The following is a 16,941-nucleotide window of genomic DNA, read 5'->3' as shown; positions in this document are numbered from 1 at the left end:
TCTATTCTCACTGCTGCCATCAGGAAGGAGGTACAAGAGCCTCAGGACCCACACCACCAGGTTCAGGAACAGTTAATACCCCTCAACCAACAGGCTCTTGAACCAGTGAGGATAACTTCACTCAATTTCACTCTCCCCATCACTGAACTGTTCCCAGATCCTGTGCAATCACTTTCAAGGACTCTTTATCTCATGTTCTGATTACTTATTGCTTGCTAGCTCATCCATCCATCCCTCTCTCCCCACCATTTTCTATTTTCACGGTTTCTTGTCTTTTACACATTGGTTGATTATCAGTCCTGTTGGGTGTGGTCTTTCATTGATTCTATTGTGTTTCTTGTATTTACTGCAAATGCCTGCAAGAAATCTATGGGGACATCTATGTACTTTGTTAAGAAATTTACCTTTTACTTTAAACTTCCATTGGGGATGTTTGTGCTCCGGTTATCAGCTAATGACAAATCCAGTGGAAGAGTAAATTCAGCTGTTCTATGTCCTGATTGCTGGCTTGTTTCTGACGTGCACATTGCAATACATAGGTCTACAAGGAAGAAAATTGAGCTGACCAGAGAAGAGATCCATTATTTTCTACGGAGCCTCCAAGAAAAGACATGTAGTACGGGCTGAGATTTCTTGTTATTGTTCTCCCCATCAGTACTGGGAAAGGTTATGGATGAAGAGGTTTTAAAATGCAGTGAACAGAAAGTAGGGAGAGAGAAGTAAAGTGAAAACTTGTGAGAAGGTGGAAAGCAAGTGAGATTACATCTGCAAGAATGCTAGGAGATAGTAATGGGGCAAGTAATAACCAGAGATTCATTTAGAGGAAGTACAAATAGAATAAACTGAATCATTATCTAACATCTCCAAAGGAAAATTACTGAGGATTAATTAATTTTGAACTTATGAGTATTTCCAGTAATTTTTAGTTTTAAATTTCATTTTCTCACATCTGAGTATTTTGATTTGTCATCCATCATCTTGTCTTTGAAGTGATTGTTAAAAAGTCTTTATTTTGTGGTAGGCATAGTTCATTCCTGTTCTATGTGAAGCCATGTGAGTTTGAGAGAGTATTAGCTAGACCCCCCATCAATGTTCCCTCTAATTTGTAATGACCAGGGTGCGCAAAAATCCTGTGCTGTGCAATTTTTTTGCCTGGTGATAACAAGATGCGCGCACTGAATTTTATATATAGAGTTTGATCGTTTTTGCTCTTGTTTTTCTGCACTCTCACAAAACGTACATGGCAGGCCTGTAGTGGGTAATGAAGGATTTTCTTGCCAGAGTCTGCACACTGTCCATAGGTGATTTGCTTGCTAAATGAGACTTTAAAAAGTCAAGTTTCCAAATATCACTCTACTTCTTCCCACTTGCAAATTCTCCAGCAACTTTTGCATCATGACACTACACACAAGTAACACTAGTTTCTGTATTGTACATTAATATTTCTTGTAGCTGCACCTTGCTGACCTCAAGAGCTTCCAGTGTAGCAGTTTCTACTGTTTCATTATGCCTTTCCACTTTAAATGAACTAGCAGTTCTTTTGTGCTTCACGCCCTTTGCTTCTTGGGAATTCAACAGTGAATCAATAATTTCTTCAATAAAGCAGTATAAGTAAGCTAGTTCTAAAATCTGCAGACAAATCATCACAAACTCCACATTATCAACACTGTCCACATCAGAAACCAGAAAAAGAAATGTGATTGTGTACGATCGTGAAACATACTTAACGTGACAACGAGGTAGCGGGTGCTAACTATTTGTGCGCAGTTTTAACCCTTTGTGTGCACACACCTTAGAGGGAAGATGGGAACATTGCACCCCACCCCCCCACAATGAAAGTTGTGCAGCACCAGGACAGGACAACGTAATTGTGTACTGTATGATACAATACTAATTTAATAAAAGATGATGAATTAAAAAGAAGAAATTACTGCAAGTTCTGTGATGTCTGTAACTTTCCTTCACATCCTCTGTTCCTGCCTTGTTAATGCATGAAGATCCTTGTGAATGTGCTATGGCATGCTTGCAGGCTGAGCCCAGTACTTGGAATGTGGCTTAGATAATTTCTCTTTAACCTGTTTACCCTTCCACCATTATTTACCCTTAGCAACTACTCCTCTCAACCCTCCACAAATCTCATCCATATCACTATCCTGACAGTTGCCAATCACACTAACTCCTCTTCACACAGATGAGCTTGATTTTCCTTCCAGGATACTATTTCTTTATATCTCCCCTTCCTTTTACACTTCCCTCTTTCAGCGCACCATATGTACAAAATGTTCAGCATAAACTGGGCAAGGAGGAACACACACATACCCACCCACCCCTTCACATTGGTGGACCTGGTATTTTGGGCCTCCAATGCTCAACAAGATAGCAGCAGTGGGGCCTTGATGCCAAAGAACTTCTAGAGCAGTATGCTTCCCTGAACCAGAAGATTCAAGGTTCGAAATTGTGTGTTGTCAGTCTTCAGTACACACATGTAAAGGAGAACAAAATGGTTGTTATTCTGGATCCGATGCAGCATTAAAAAAAGCAGTAAGCAGAGAATACAATAGGTCCTGTAATGGGGGGCGGGGAACAAAAAGTGCTGAGGGACTGATGTGGATGTAGTCATGGTAGTGGGGTGGGTTAATGGATGGAGGTGTTGATCGGCCTGACATTTTGGGGAAAGTGACTGCTTTTGAGTACAGTGGCCCTGGTGGGATACTGCACAGCCTCTTCCCTGATGAGAATGGGACAAACAGTCCATAAGCAGGGTGAGTAGGATCCTTCGTGATATTGCTGCCTGCTTTCCGGCACCTTTTTGTATATATGTTCTTGATTGTAGATAGATTGGTGCCAGTGATGCATTGGACAGTTCCCTGTCCACCACAGAGCATGTTAGGGTGCTCTCTACTGCGCATCTGTCGAAGATTGTGAGTACTAATGTGCATAATCCAGCTCACTCCAACCTCCTCAGAAAGTAGAGGCATTGGGGAGTTTTCTTGACAGTGTGGAGGGTGTGTTCTGAGACCATGAGAGGTTGTGTGAGATGTGTACTCCCAGAAGTTTGAAACTGCTTGCAACTTCCATTACTTTGCCGCCAATGTGAGGGTGTGTGTGTGTTGTGGATTATCCTGAAGTCTGTAACCATCTCCTTTGTCTTGTTAATACCGAGGAAGAAGTTACTTGCCTGGCACCAGGCCTCAAGCTCTTCCACCTCCTCTCTCTCAGCTGTCCCATCGTTGCTGTTGATCAGCCAACTTGACGATATGACTGCTTGGGTGTTTAGCCGAGCGGTGGGCTCAGCACACAGCCTGTGTTGAGAGCAATGGGGAGGGAGGAGCGGTTGTGCATACTGACACTCTCTGTTGGTTAGGAAGTCCAACACCCAGTTGCACAGGGGTGTATTTAGACCGAGGAGTAGGAGCTTGCTCACCGTGGTTTGTAGGATAATTGTGGTAAATGCTGAACTGAAGTCCAGAAACAGAATTCGTTCATAAGTGTCCTTGTTTTCTAGGTATGTCAGGGTTAGGTGTGTGACAGATGCTATAGCATCTATCGTAGAGCTGTTCTGTCAGAAAGCATGTTGGTGAGTGCCCAGTGTGGCATGAATAGAGGTTTTGATATGACATAACTTAAAACTTCACAGCTGCTGTGGTAGTATTTAATTACTTTGGTATCATTCATCTTCTCCGTAAGTGGTGGCCATTACACCTGAGTTACAAACTGTGACAGATATCCAGACTGTACTCAAGCTCTCAAAGATGCTAGAAAGAGCGATCAAAATCAATGTTCAGCAAATCGGATAGCATCGCCTGAGCCCATCTGAGAGAAACCACAAATAGCTTGAAGGCTAAGATAGTCTTATTACCTGAAATCTGCTGCATTCAAGATAAAAAGAGACTCGGGGCCAAATTAAAGTAATAAAGGCTATGTACAGTGTATCACCTCAGCTGTGGACGGTACTGCAGTGCTTGGTTCCAATGGGACAGCATGAACACCACTTCAAGCACTAACCCAGCCCCTTTCTGCTGAAGGGTTTTGGCACAAAACGTCAACTGTACGATTTTTTTCATAGATGCTGCCTAGCCTGCTGAGTTCCTCCAGCATTTTGTGTGTGTTGCTTGGATTTCCAGCATCTGCAGATTTTCTGTTTGTGATTGGCCGTTTTAACACTGTTTTCTGACTCAGATTCAGAATTCTTTGGATTAACATGAGAAGCTGAAAGATTGCAAATGAGCCCTGGCTGGAATTTCAAATAAACGTCATCACAGTGTGTACACACTCGAGTCGCAGATGCTGGAAACTTGTCTTAAGTAGACTTAGTTGGCAAAAGCTGTTTTTGCAGCCTTCACTCTTCATTGTTCTGGGCTCTTGTGAAGCTGCAATTGATATGTAAATGAATGTGACAGTCGTACCAGTGGGAGTTCCTGGTAAGTAATGCTTTGTGGCTGTCCGCTATGAAAGAGACATTTTAGGTTGAGGTCTTCTGATCGTACGGGTCCCTTCCTTGTGGTTGCTGTAGAATAAGCCTGGATGTTCAGATGTGCATGGCTGTTTGCTATGCTGGAGGAGCTGTGACTGTAAGTACTAGTTGTACTTTACCCTTTCCGATCATGTTAAATTGATGATAACCAGTATGTTCAGATCATAGAACAACGACAGAATGGTACAAGGCTTCCTTCTCTGGTGAACAATACTTGACCTTATGCTTAGGCGGGCTCTTGTTTCGGACTGAACAAACATCTTAAGTGTTAACAAATTAAAAATAAATTAGCTGCAGTTCAGAGTCTTATTGTCAAAACAAACCGTGCATGCACACCGCACGCACACGTGCGCAGACATGCTAATGCTAGTTATAAGCTGTTAGTGCAGTTTTTCTAGAATCTATTGATTGATGGAAGTAGATTCTAGAAAGAGAATCCCATTAATTATATTTACTAGTTTTTCCTGTGTCAAATCTAGGAATTGGAGGTATGTGCCAGGTGGCAGGGAGCAAGTTCAGCACAAAGGCCAGTCGGGAGCAGTGAACAATGCAGTACTATGAGTTCAGACTGCTGTGAGAACACTTTTCGGTTAGGTGCTGAAAATCTCCTGCTGTGCACGTTGACCTACAGTGTGTTTTTTTTTGTGTATTTGAATCCAATTTTGTAATGTTGAATGCCAACTTAACCATTGACGTGCTCAAATCTCTTGGGATTCTTAATATTATAGGAGAGATCAACAGAGTTCTTGTTGGGGCCTTTTTAAATTGCTTCAGTTTACTCAGCTTTTTTTGAAAATCTGTGGTACCGAAACGTTTGTAAGCAAGATCTTCTGCTTCCTTGAGTGTGGGTGGGGAAGGCAAGCATCTGAAAACAGAAGGGAGGGAGGGACGTGAACCAAGTGAATGCACAATGAGATAATGCAGACGGCAGTTTGTGCAGCGGAGCAATATGGAACACTGATGAATTTATTGCTAATCCAGTGGCAAGTCAGCCGCATCAGAACTAAATAAATCCGTTTTGTTCTGGCTGAAAGCCACCATGTTCTCAAGCAAGTGGCGACTGGAGAAAAGTCGCATGTTTACAAAACTCCTGAAGAACTTTGCTTTTGTAAGGAGTTATTTCAATGCACTAGTTACTATTGTGAGGACTTTATTTCAGTGAAGTGTGTTGTAGTCATCTCAAACAATTGACTGACCAAACGTGCCTCATAGTGTAGCACTGAGGATTTTGATCTGATAAGAAAGCCTGTTTGGTTACTGGATTTGGATGAGTTCCTGCCAATAATGGTGGTATGTTGAACTGGTGCATTAATGGAAATGTCATCTTTCAGGCTATATGTTATGTTAAACTGAGGCCTCCTTCAAGTGTGTGTGAAAGATCAAGTGACATTTGAAGAAGGCCAGGAAGTTTCCCCAATTTCCAAGTCAGTACCCTTCTCTTTTAGTCATTATCAAAGAAAGTTAGTTTGATTTTCTTTCGTTTGTTGTCTATGTGACTTGTGTGCCAGTGGTTTGTTTGTGTGAAAGATCAAGTGACATTTGAAGAAGGCCAGGAAGTTTCCCCAATTTCCAAGTCATCTTTCCAAATGTCATCTTTCAGGCTATATGTTATGTTAAACTGAGGCCTCCTTCAAGTGTGTGTGAAAGATCAAGTGACATTTGAAGAAGGCCAGGAAGTTTCCCCAATTTCCAAGTCAGTACCCTTCTCTTTAGTCATTATCAAAGAAAGTTAGTTTGCTTTTCTTTTGTTTGTTGTCTATGTGACTTGTGTGCCAGTGGTTTGTAATCCAATCCACCCAATTCAGCATCTGAAAATAAAAATTGTAAATCTGAGTAATACTGAGAAAATACCAAAAATGCTCAGCAACTCTGGTTCCATCTGCTGAAAGAGGAACATATCATTGATGTGCCATACTTTGGCCAGTTACACCCAATGACTCTACTTAAAGCCAATTCTGATGGTGTGTTTTTTTAATGAACGGGGTATTAACAATGAACAAGATATTTTGCTACCTTGGCAGTGCTTTTGCTGAGGATCCCCATGTGCACTGGCGGCACGGTAGCATAGCGGTTCACATAAAGCTAGTGTCTGGGGTTCAATTCCCACTACTATCTGTAAGGAGTTCTTACGTACTCCCTGTGATTGTGGGTTTTCACTGGGTGCTCTGGTTTCTCCCCCATTCCAGACGCGCATGGGTTAGGAGGTTAATAGGTCATACGAGTGTAATTGGGTCATGCGGACTTTTTGGGCCAGATGGCCCTGTTTACCTGACCATTAAAAAATTAGTAAAGCAATGAGCCTCGAGAATGAAATATTGACCTTCATGTGTTAATCCATCCCACAGGTCATAAACCTTGTAATCTATTATGCTAAATGAGATTGCAGATGCTAAAACCTGGAGCAACAAAAAATCAGCTGGAATTGTAAGTAGCATGTTGTAGGAGGAAGGGAACTGTTGTTGTTTTGGTTTGAATCCCTGCATCAGGACTGAGTTCCTCCACAGGGTATTTGTTGTTCCACATTCCAGCATCTGCATCTCTTGTGTCTCCTTTGCACTACTTCACTGTGAAGTCTCTTCCAAGGCATGATGACGTTGAACAACTTATTCTCTTCTTCTAGACCTGGTGCAGCATTTCAACTCAAGACATTGACTTCTCCTTTCGTCGAACAATACTGCTTGACACACGGGGTTCCGAGCAGGTTGTATGCTTGTGAATATAGCAGTGAACAAGCAAGAAGATGTGTGCTGCTAGTAGATGGTACAGTTCCACTGCAGGAGTGTGAGAGTTGTGGGACAACGGTAGAGATTGAGTTGTTGTAGGTTTACATTGGCATCCCTCCATAACAAAATAGTCAGGACTGCTAAGAACATCAGATGTATTTGGGATAAAGAGTACCTGGTCCTTTCAGCACATTTTGGGTGTAACACTAGCATATATTGCTTAGTACATCCAGATATTTTGGATACATGTCCTTAAAATGAAATATGAAATCCCTATCTGTCTGCACAGACTACTGCATGTTTCTGTCTTCATTTCTAATGTTTACTTATTGACTTTTTAGTTCAAGTGCAGCCTTTTCTGTAGCAGATTGATCTGTGCAATCACACTGCGCGCCAAGGACCTGGGTTCGGCCCTGCCTTGTGTGGAGTATTCATGTTCTTTCCAATGTACCTCACTGGTTCCTGTCACAGACTGCTCCAGAGGCCAAGTCTTTGGGTACTTTCAAAGCAGAGGTTGATAGGTTCTTGATTTGTAAGGGTGTCAAAGGTTACAGGGAGAAGATAGGAGAATGGGGTTGGTGGGGGGAAATAAAATGCCCGTGATCGAATGGTGGGGCAAACTCGATGAGTCAAATGGCCTAATTTTGCAACTATATCTTATGGTCTTGTATATGCAGTAAAATAATGTGCAGGGTAGCAACTGGGAAGATTCTGAATAGAGGGGTTCCCATTTCCATCCTCTTCTCCCCAGGTCTGACTGCAAGTGTTTCATATGGTAAGCAGATACTCTCTTTCTGTGGGAGTGATGCAAGTACCCATGAAGCATACATAAGTTGGGTAATTACTGCTGGAGGCTTTAGAAACCAAGAGGATCAATGTCTGAGCTCACTGGCAGACCCAATCTCGCATTATTGCTGATCACTGTCCCTCACATTTTCAGGTCACATCTTCTGATTGTGCTTACCGAAACATGGCTGTCTAGAATGCATTCTTAGTGTGCATTAGTGCAGTAGAGATTAATTGATGGAAGAGCCTTTGGGGAAAACAAAGACTCCTATAGCTAACTCTTTTGTTCAATGTTAAATGAACTGCACTGAAGCAAGGCTGTTTCCCCCTTTTGGCATGATATGAAGGCAATAGGAAAAATAATGTACCTGTGCTAAAGTCACATTGAAAATGTAATCCGGATTTTTTTTTCATTTCATTCTCTCTCCCTTCTGTCTCCCTTCTTCCTAACCTTTCCCCTCACTGTAACAATTTTTTTATCCTTCTTTTCATATTTTGCCCTTTCTGTCATTCTCTTATTGGGTTTTGTGAAGAAGCAGCTTTGGTTCAGTTCTGTGGTTGAGTCAGAGGCAAACAGTCTCTAGAAGCAGCAGGAACAGGGGACTACTGTACTTAGATGTTGTCATTACATTGGAATATTCATTAATGTCCTTCATGGGAACTGAGAATCTCTTAACTGATCAAGTTGTCATGGATATTTGGTAAGCTGGTTCTCAGAAACAGTTTTTGTGAACCTGGGCCGGTCAGATTTTGAAAGGTGGGGCCTTATGTGGCCGTAAGACGCTACACCATGCTTGGAATGAACAGTTTTTAAATAGTGTCAGTTGTGTGTGCCTGTGTTCAAAAAGCAGCAATTTTTGTCACTGATAGTTGGCGAAAAATAAGCAGTAAGACAATTCAGAACTGTGTGCTCACTGTGGTTTCAAGCATTCAGGCTTGGAGATCCCAGAAATGGCCAGGAGTGAAAATGAAGTTAATTCACTGGTTCAAGTTAGGAACCATGAAGAATTTGAAGGTATTGGCAATCATCTTGAATATTACAATGCAAATGAAGATTTGGAGGATCCAGTCATCAATAGCATTGTATGAAGACAGTCCATTATCTCCACTAGGTGTCTGTGCTGATTTCGTTCATTTACAGTCAATCAAATGAATGCGTACACTGTATGAATTTCTCTATCGATAACTATTAAAAACTAATATTCAGTTTTATAATCTGTAGAAAAAATTGAAGTGCTGTTCTAGTTTTGTCTGGTCTCACACTGGCAGTGGAGTGTTATGTCACCTAGTCTAAACTAGTCCTTATCAATGTTGAGGAAGCCATATTGGTTGCAATGAATTCTGTAAACAAGGATGGAGAAAGTGCATGTGAATCTTCACCTGGCCTGGAGGAGCTATTTTGATCCCTCAGTGGTGCTGAGGAAGGAGGTGAAAGGTCAAGTGTTGCTGAGGAAGGAGGTGAAAGGTCAAGTGTTGCACTTCCTGTGGTTGCAGGGGAAAGTGTTGGGGCAATGAAGGGTTGGAGGAGAGAAATGAACCAGAGAGTCACAGTAGTCCTCCAGAAAGCAGATAGGCACAGTGGGGGGGCCGTGATAGTAACAGAGATCTGTTGCAGCTGGCTGAAATGATTAAGAATTCAAAGTAAATTTATTATCAGAGTACATATATCTCACTATTTACTACTCTGAAATTCATTTTCTTGCAGGCATTCGCAGTAAAATAAAGAAACACAGTAAATCACAGAGGCTGACAACAACCAGTGTGCAAAAAGAGGACAAACTGTGCAAAGAATATTAATAATAAACAAGTAAGTAAATAAGTAATACTGAGAAAATAAGTTGTATATTCTTGAAAGTGAGTCCATAGGTTGTGGAATCAGTTCCGTGTTGAGGCGAGTGATGGTGTCCACGCTGGTTCAGGAGCCTGATGGTTGAAAGGTAATAACTGTTTCTGAACCTGGTGCTGTTGCACCTAATGCCTTTTTCCCAGTGGCAACAGTGAGAAGAGAGAATGCCCTAGATGGTGGGGTCCTTGGTGATTGATGCTGCTTTCTTGTGACAGCACACCTTTTAGATGTCTCAATGGCAGGAGGGATTTTCCTGTGACAGACTAGGCTGCATCTGCTACGGTTTGTAGGCTTTTCCATTCTTGGGCCTTGGTGTTTTCATTCCAGGCTGTGATGCAACCAGCCAGCATACTGTCTGCTGTGCTCAGTGCTGAGGCTGATGGGGTGAAAGATGTGGACCAATGGAAAGCTTTTGTCTTGGCGTGAGTGTTGTTGGTGAGAGAAGTGGTCCAATTAATGGAGGAAATGCAAGTCAGGACCCTATTTTCCACAATAGTGGGGAGGCCACACTTCAGAGGCTGGACATTCTGGAACGGAGAACTGATGAGACGGAGAAACTGAGAAAACTGGTAGGCTCCATGCATATATAGCTTTAATATACTGCTTTACCAGCATTGCTCATGGCTGAGAAAGCTACTGTAAATTACTTCAGTAATGGAAGTTTTGTTGATAGCTTTAACGTTCTGTCATTTGCTAAGGCAAGTTGCAACACAAAAGAGCCCACAGATGCTACGGTATGTATAATAACAAATGTTCAAGTTACACCTAGACCCAGCTAGAGGCAAAATAATTCCCATAATCCAGATACTTATGTGAGTCTGACTGATGTGACCGTCTCTCGATGGTGCCAAATGTTCTGGTTGCTTTAAACTAAATTCCAAACCATAGCATGTTGACTAATTTCCCAGCTATAGCCAGAACAAAATATTTAAAAGATGATAAGCATTCCCTGTTATGTGCTTCGCAAAATACTGAGTTGATGAAAATATATATTTGGACTGTTCAAGTTCCCAAAATTGCTTCAATCACACAGTGCTATTCAAAATATCAGATGCAGGTCATCGTGAATTATATCTTGTGTGGGAATAAAAATGATAGCAAGACTGTTTTGCAATGACTTCCTATTAATTGCACTATAAGTAAATTTGGCTATGCTGTTAAAAACAATGAAATGCACAGGTTTTATAATTACTAAGCCAAATATTGCAATGCACATCAGCACTCTGTATATAATAGCTTCCATGTTCACCATATTATGAACTGTTCTGCAAAGTTGGGCAAAGTGATGACCTTTCCATAAGACCATAAGACATAGGAGCAGAATTAGGCCATTCATCCCGTAGAGTCTGCTCTACCATTCCATCATGGTTGATCCTGGATCCCACTCAACCCCATACAGCTGCCTTCTCATGATATCCTTTGATGTCCTGACTGATCAGGAAACGATCAACTTCAGCCTTAAATATATTCATGGACTTGGCCTCCACCGCAGTCTGTGGCAGACCATTCCACAGATTTACTACTCTCTGGCTAAAAACAATTCCTCCTTACCTCTGCTATAAAGGGTCACCCCTCAATTTTGAGGCTGTGTCCTCTAGTTCTGGATACCCCGACCATAGGTAATATTCTCTCCACATCCACCCTATCTAGTCCTTTCAACATTCAGTAGGTTTCAATGAGATCCCCCTGCATTCTTCTGAACTGCAGTGAGTACAGGCCCAAAGCTGCCAAATGCTCCTCATATGTTAACCCCTTCATTCCCAGAATCATCCTATGAACCACCTCTGGACTCTTTCCAATGATTACAGATCTTTTCTGAGATATGGGGCCAAAACTGTTGACAATACTCCAAGTGTGGCCTGACCAGTGTCTTATAAAGGCTCAGCATTATCTCTTTGCTTTTATGTTCTAATCCCCTTGAGATAAATGCCAACATTGTATTTGCCTCCTTCACTACAGACTGAAACTGGAAATTAAAGCAACACACATAAAAGTTGCTGGTGAATGCAGCAGGCCAGGCAACATCTCTAGGAAGAGGTGCAGTCGACGTTTCAGGCCGAGACCCTTCATCAGGACTTGAATTTCCAGCATCTGCAGAATTCCTGTTGTTTGCGTTTAAAGAAACTGGAAATTAACCTACTTGGAGTCTTGCACGAGGACTCCAAAGTCCCTCTGCACCTCTGATATTTGAACCTTCTCCCCATTTAGAAAATAGTCTGCACTATTGTTCCTTTTACCAAAATGCGTTATCAGACATCTCCCAAGACTGTATTCCACCTGCCACTTTTTTGCCCATTCTTCCAATTCGTTCAAGCTCCGCTCAATTGCATTGCTTCCTCAGCGCGACCTACCACTCCACCTATTTTCATATCAACTGCAAACTTTGCCACAAAGTCATCAATTCTGTTATACAAATCATTGATAAACAATATGAAAAGTAGTGGTCCCAATACTGAATCCTGAGGAATACCACTAGTCACTAGCAGCCAACCAGAAAAGGCCCCTTTTATTCCCTCTCTCACTGCCTCCTGCCTGTCAGCCATTCTGCTACCCATGCCAGTATCTTTCCTGTAACGCCATAGGGTTTTATCTTGTTAAGCAGCCTCATGTGTGGCACCTTATCAAATGCCTTCTGAAAATCCAAGTAAATGACATCCACTGGCTTTCCTTTGCCCACCCTGCTTGTTACTTCCTCAAAAAACTCTAACAGATTTGTCAGGCAAGATTTACTTTTACGGAAACCATACTGACTTTGACTTATTTTATCATTAGTCTCCAAGTACCCCAAAACCTCATCCTTAATAATAGACTCCAACACTTTCCCAACCACGGAGGTTAGGCCAACTCGCCTATAAGTTCCTTTCTTTTTCCTTCCTCCCTTCTTAAAGAGTGGAGTGACGTTTGCAATCTTCCAGTCCTCCAGGACCACGCCAGAATCAAGTGATTCTTGAAAGATCATGACCAATGCATCTGCTATCTCTTCAGCAACCTCCCTCAAGACTCTGAGATCTAGTTCATCTAGTCTAGCTGACTTATCCACCTTAAGACCTTTGAGTTTGCCAAACACTTTTTCCTTTGTAATAGCAAAGGCACTTACTCCTGCTCCCTGACACTCACAGACCTCTGGCACACTGTTAGTGTCTTCCACAGTGAAGACAGATGCAAAGTATCCATTAAGTTCATTTCTTTGTCCCCCATTACTACCTCACCAGTATCATGGTCTAATATCAACTTTCACCTCCCTTTTACTCTTCATATAACTGAAAAAATGTTTTGGTATCCTGCTTTACATTATTGGCTAGTTTGCCCTCATATTTCATCTTTTCCCTTCATATAGATTTTTCGTTGCCTTTTCTTGGATTTTATTAGTAAGCAGCTGTTGATCCCACCTGCACAAAGCAACTGGTTTTGAGGTGCCAGTGGTCCGCCTTTGCCCCTTCTCTTGTCAGTAGAAACAGTTCCGCCAGGCCTAGCAGCTAAGCCACAGTGAAGGCCAAGAGCTGGGCTTGGTTGTCAGAGGCTGTTAGAGTCACGCACCATTTGGAGCACTTTATAGGTAGTGGGATCTTACCCCACTACTACCCCAGCTATGACAAACTTAGGAACCTGTTGGATTTTAAAGGCTTTCCAATCACCCAACTTCCCACTCACTTTTGCTACCTTATATGCCCTTTCCTTGGCTTTTATGCAGTCCTTAACTTCCTTTGTCAACCACAGTTGCCTAACTCTGCCATTTGAGAACTTTTTCCTCTGTGGGACATGTCTATCGTTTGCCTTGTGAACTATTCCCAGAAACTCCAGACATCTCTGCTCTGCCATCATCCCCTCCAGTATCCTCCTCCACTCACCTCGGCAAACTCCTCTCTCATTCCTCTGTAATTCCCTTTGTCCCATTGTGATACTGACACATGTGAGTTATGCTTCTCCCTCTCAAACTGCAGTATGAATTCAATCATAATATGATCACTGCCTCTTGAGGGTTCCTTTACAATAAGTTCCTAAATAAGATCTGGGTTGTTATACAACACCCAATCTAAGATAGCCTTTCCCCAACTAGGCTCAAGCACAAGCTGCTCTGAAAAGCCACCTTGTAGGCAGTCAACAAATTTCCTGACTTGCGATCTGACATCAACCTAGTTTTCTCAATCCCTTTGCATATTGAAGTCCCTGATTACAATTGTGTCATTACCCGTATACATGCTATTTCTAACTCCATTTGCAATCTCAGCCCCATATCTTGGCTACTATTAGGAGGACTATATATAATCCCCACAATGGTTTTTTTCCACCCATGCAGTTTCTTAGCTCCACCCACAAAGATTCAACATTCTCAGACCCTGTCACCTCTTTCTAAAGATGTAATTCCATCCCTTTCCAACAGAGCCACACCACCGCCTATGACTTCCTGCCAAACCCTTCGATACAAAGTATATTCTTTGATGTTAATCTCCCAACAACGGCCTTCTTTGAGCCATGACTGCCCACAACGTCATACCGACCAATCTAACTGCGCCACGAGTTCGCCCATTTATTCTGAATTCAGTGCGCATTTAAGTACGGCACCTTCAGTCCTGCGTTCTTTGCCCTTTTGAATTGTGTCTCTGTGGTACAATTTAAGTCTTTACTCTGTCTGTATTTGTACCCAATCATTCCTTACATTCATATGTCACCCATCATCTACTTGTAAGCCTGCTGGCTCATCTTCAGCTCTATCATCCTGGCTTGCGCCCCGTGTCATATTAGTTTAAACCACTCTCAACAGCTCTAGTAAATCTGCCCACGAGGATAATAGTCCCCCTCTGATTCAAGTGCAACCTGTCCCTTTTTCCCCAGAAGAGGTCCTAATTATCCCTCGCATCTGGCTTCAACTATCACCTTTCAACTTTCATCTAGCCTCCTTCCCCTCCCCCATGTTTCTATGGTGGCTACTACCCCTTCTTTTTCAGTCCGGAAGAAAGGTCTCTGTCTGAAACGTCAAATGTTCATTCATTTCCATAGATGCTGCTTGACCCGCTGAGTTCCTCCAGCATTTTGTGTGTGCTGTCCGATAGAATTTGTCTGCCTGAACAATCCTGTTTAGTCCTGTTGTGTGTATTGCTGTTGCAGGAACATCTTTCCAGAGATTCCAATATTGGAGAATGATTGTCAGAGTCATAGATGCTAAGGGAAGTGCTAGAATTAAACTTCTTAAAATTAATGAGTTTATTTGAAATAATTCATACTTTAAATGCTATTTAACTTGCCTTGCCATTACACAGGGTCATAGAGCCATAGAGTAAAAGAGCATGGAGATGTGCCGTGGAGACCAGTTGGTCCATGCCAGCCACAGCATCCTCCATGTCATTGGTATTGTTTTACCTCGTCCTACCTCAATGTTCTGTGTAATAATTTCTCCATGCAAACAACATGCAAGACAAGCTTTTCACTATATCTTGGTACATGTGACAATGGTGAAGAGAGAAGCTAGCCCCAGTTGCCCACTTTCAGCCCATAACCCGCCAAGGCCCTCTGCTACATGTTCCAATCCAAATGCTGCTTAAGTGTTGCAATTGTTTCCACTTCCATTACTTCCCCTGGCAGATTATCTCATATACTCTCTATCTTCTTTGTAAAGAGTATTTTTCTAATCTCTCTTCTGTCTTTTCCCTGTAGTTTTGGATTCCCCTGTCTTGGAGACAAGGCTATGACTGTCCTCCTGATTCATACCGCTCATGTTTTGATGAGTTTCTTTGAGGTCACCCATCATTCTCTGCACTCCAGGGAGTAATGATCCAGTGTCTCCAGCTTGACGATATCTTTCCTGTTACACAGCGACCAGAACTGTACGCACGACTCCAGGTGCAGCTGCAGCGTGATGTACGTATTCCTAAGCTGGGTGTCCTGACTGATGAAAGTCAGCACGCTTCGCCACTCGTTCTATTTGTGTGGTCTCTTTCTGTGAACAGTGCACTTGTGCTCAGAGGCCTCTGTTCCACAGCACTCGTCATTGCTATGTCATTCTCTGTATAGGTCTTACCCTGATCTGAATGTCCAAAATGCATCTCCTCACATTTAACTAAGTTGAAATCCATTTGCCATTCCTCTGCTCCTCTCTCTAAATGATAGAATTCCCTTTGCAATTCATTGTAACCTGCTCCACCGGCAACAAAACCTCTTAATCTTGGTATCATCAGGAGGCTTGCCATTTGTGCCGTGTATTTTCAAATCCAAATCACTTGTATCAATAATGAATAACAGAGCTCCCAACACTGACCCCTGGGGCTCCCCACTGGTCACAGGCCTCCATCGGAGTATTGAGGTTCGGCCACCAGTCTTCGCTTCCTACTATGAGCCAATTCCGGATCCACTTCACTAGCTCACCCTGAATCCCATGACACCTCATATTCCAGATCAGCCTGTCATGTGGGACCATTTATGTAGACAACATCCACTGCCTTATCTTCACCTGTCACCTTAGTTACCGCTTCGAAAGGGTTTTGCAGCTGAGAACTGAGCTGTATTTCTCAGCTGGTTTCTACTACAGGAATCAAGCAAAGCATCTACCAAGCTTTTTTTTTTGTGAGTCAGCAGATATCCCAACTAAGTTCAGTGTTACATAATGGTTATAGCATGGATGGAGGGCATTCAGCCCATCAAGTATTCATACTAGTTAAATGTAATCCTGCTTTTGTCAATATCCAGCATTCTATCATAACTCAGGGAATTCTTTCCTTTCTGATACTAATCCAGGTTCTCTTTGACATGATCTATCTCCACAGCTACCCTGGTGAAAGTTAGTAATGCTACCCCTATGAATATCAGCACAAAGCTTGGTTATTCACCCTCTGAGTTCATTCTGGCATTCAGTTTTCTGCTGATATATTGTACATGCAGTGTCCATTTTGTTAGGTACTGTCTGTACCTCGTAAAGTGAGTGTACGTTAGTGGCTTTCTGCTGCTGTACCCCATCTGTTTCGAGGTTCAACTCTCTGCACATTCAGAGATGCTGTTCTGCACACAACTATTGTAAGATGTGGTTATTTGAGTTGCTGTCACCTTCCTGTCAGTTTGAACTACTCTGGCCATTCTCCTCTGACCTCTCATTCACAAGATGTTTTCACCCACAGAACTGC

General features: G+C 42.4%; 1 protein-coding gene across 5 annotated transcripts in view; it reads left to right on the top strand.

Annotated features, from left to right (window-relative positions):
* ankrd6b (ankyrin repeat domain 6b) overlaps positions 1–16,941 on the top strand; it is a 185,008-nt gene that overhangs the window by 63,850 nt on the left and 104,217 nt on the right. For 3 of the 5 annotated variants that reach the window (XM_072277847.1, XM_072277810.1, XM_072277832.1), the window contains exon 2: positions 9,689–9,790. The gene's annotated coding sequence lies outside the window, so the exon portion shown is untranslated. Of the gene's footprint in view, positions 1–4,485; positions 4,572–9,688; positions 9,791–15,481; positions 15,686–16,941 lie in introns of those variants that run through there. The other 2 variants (XM_072277818.1, XM_072277824.1) reach the window with 2 other exon arrangements.

This window comes from Mobula birostris, chromosome 2 (genome assembly GCF_030028105.1).
Source record: "Mobula birostris isolate sMobBir1 chromosome 2, sMobBir1.hap1, whole genome shotgun sequence".
Classification (NCBI taxonomy): Eukaryota; Metazoa; Chordata; class Chondrichthyes; order Myliobatiformes; family Myliobatidae; genus Mobula; species Mobula birostris.
The sequence above is the reverse complement of the archived record's forward strand: the minus strand, read 5'-3'. Positions and strand labels throughout refer to the sequence as shown.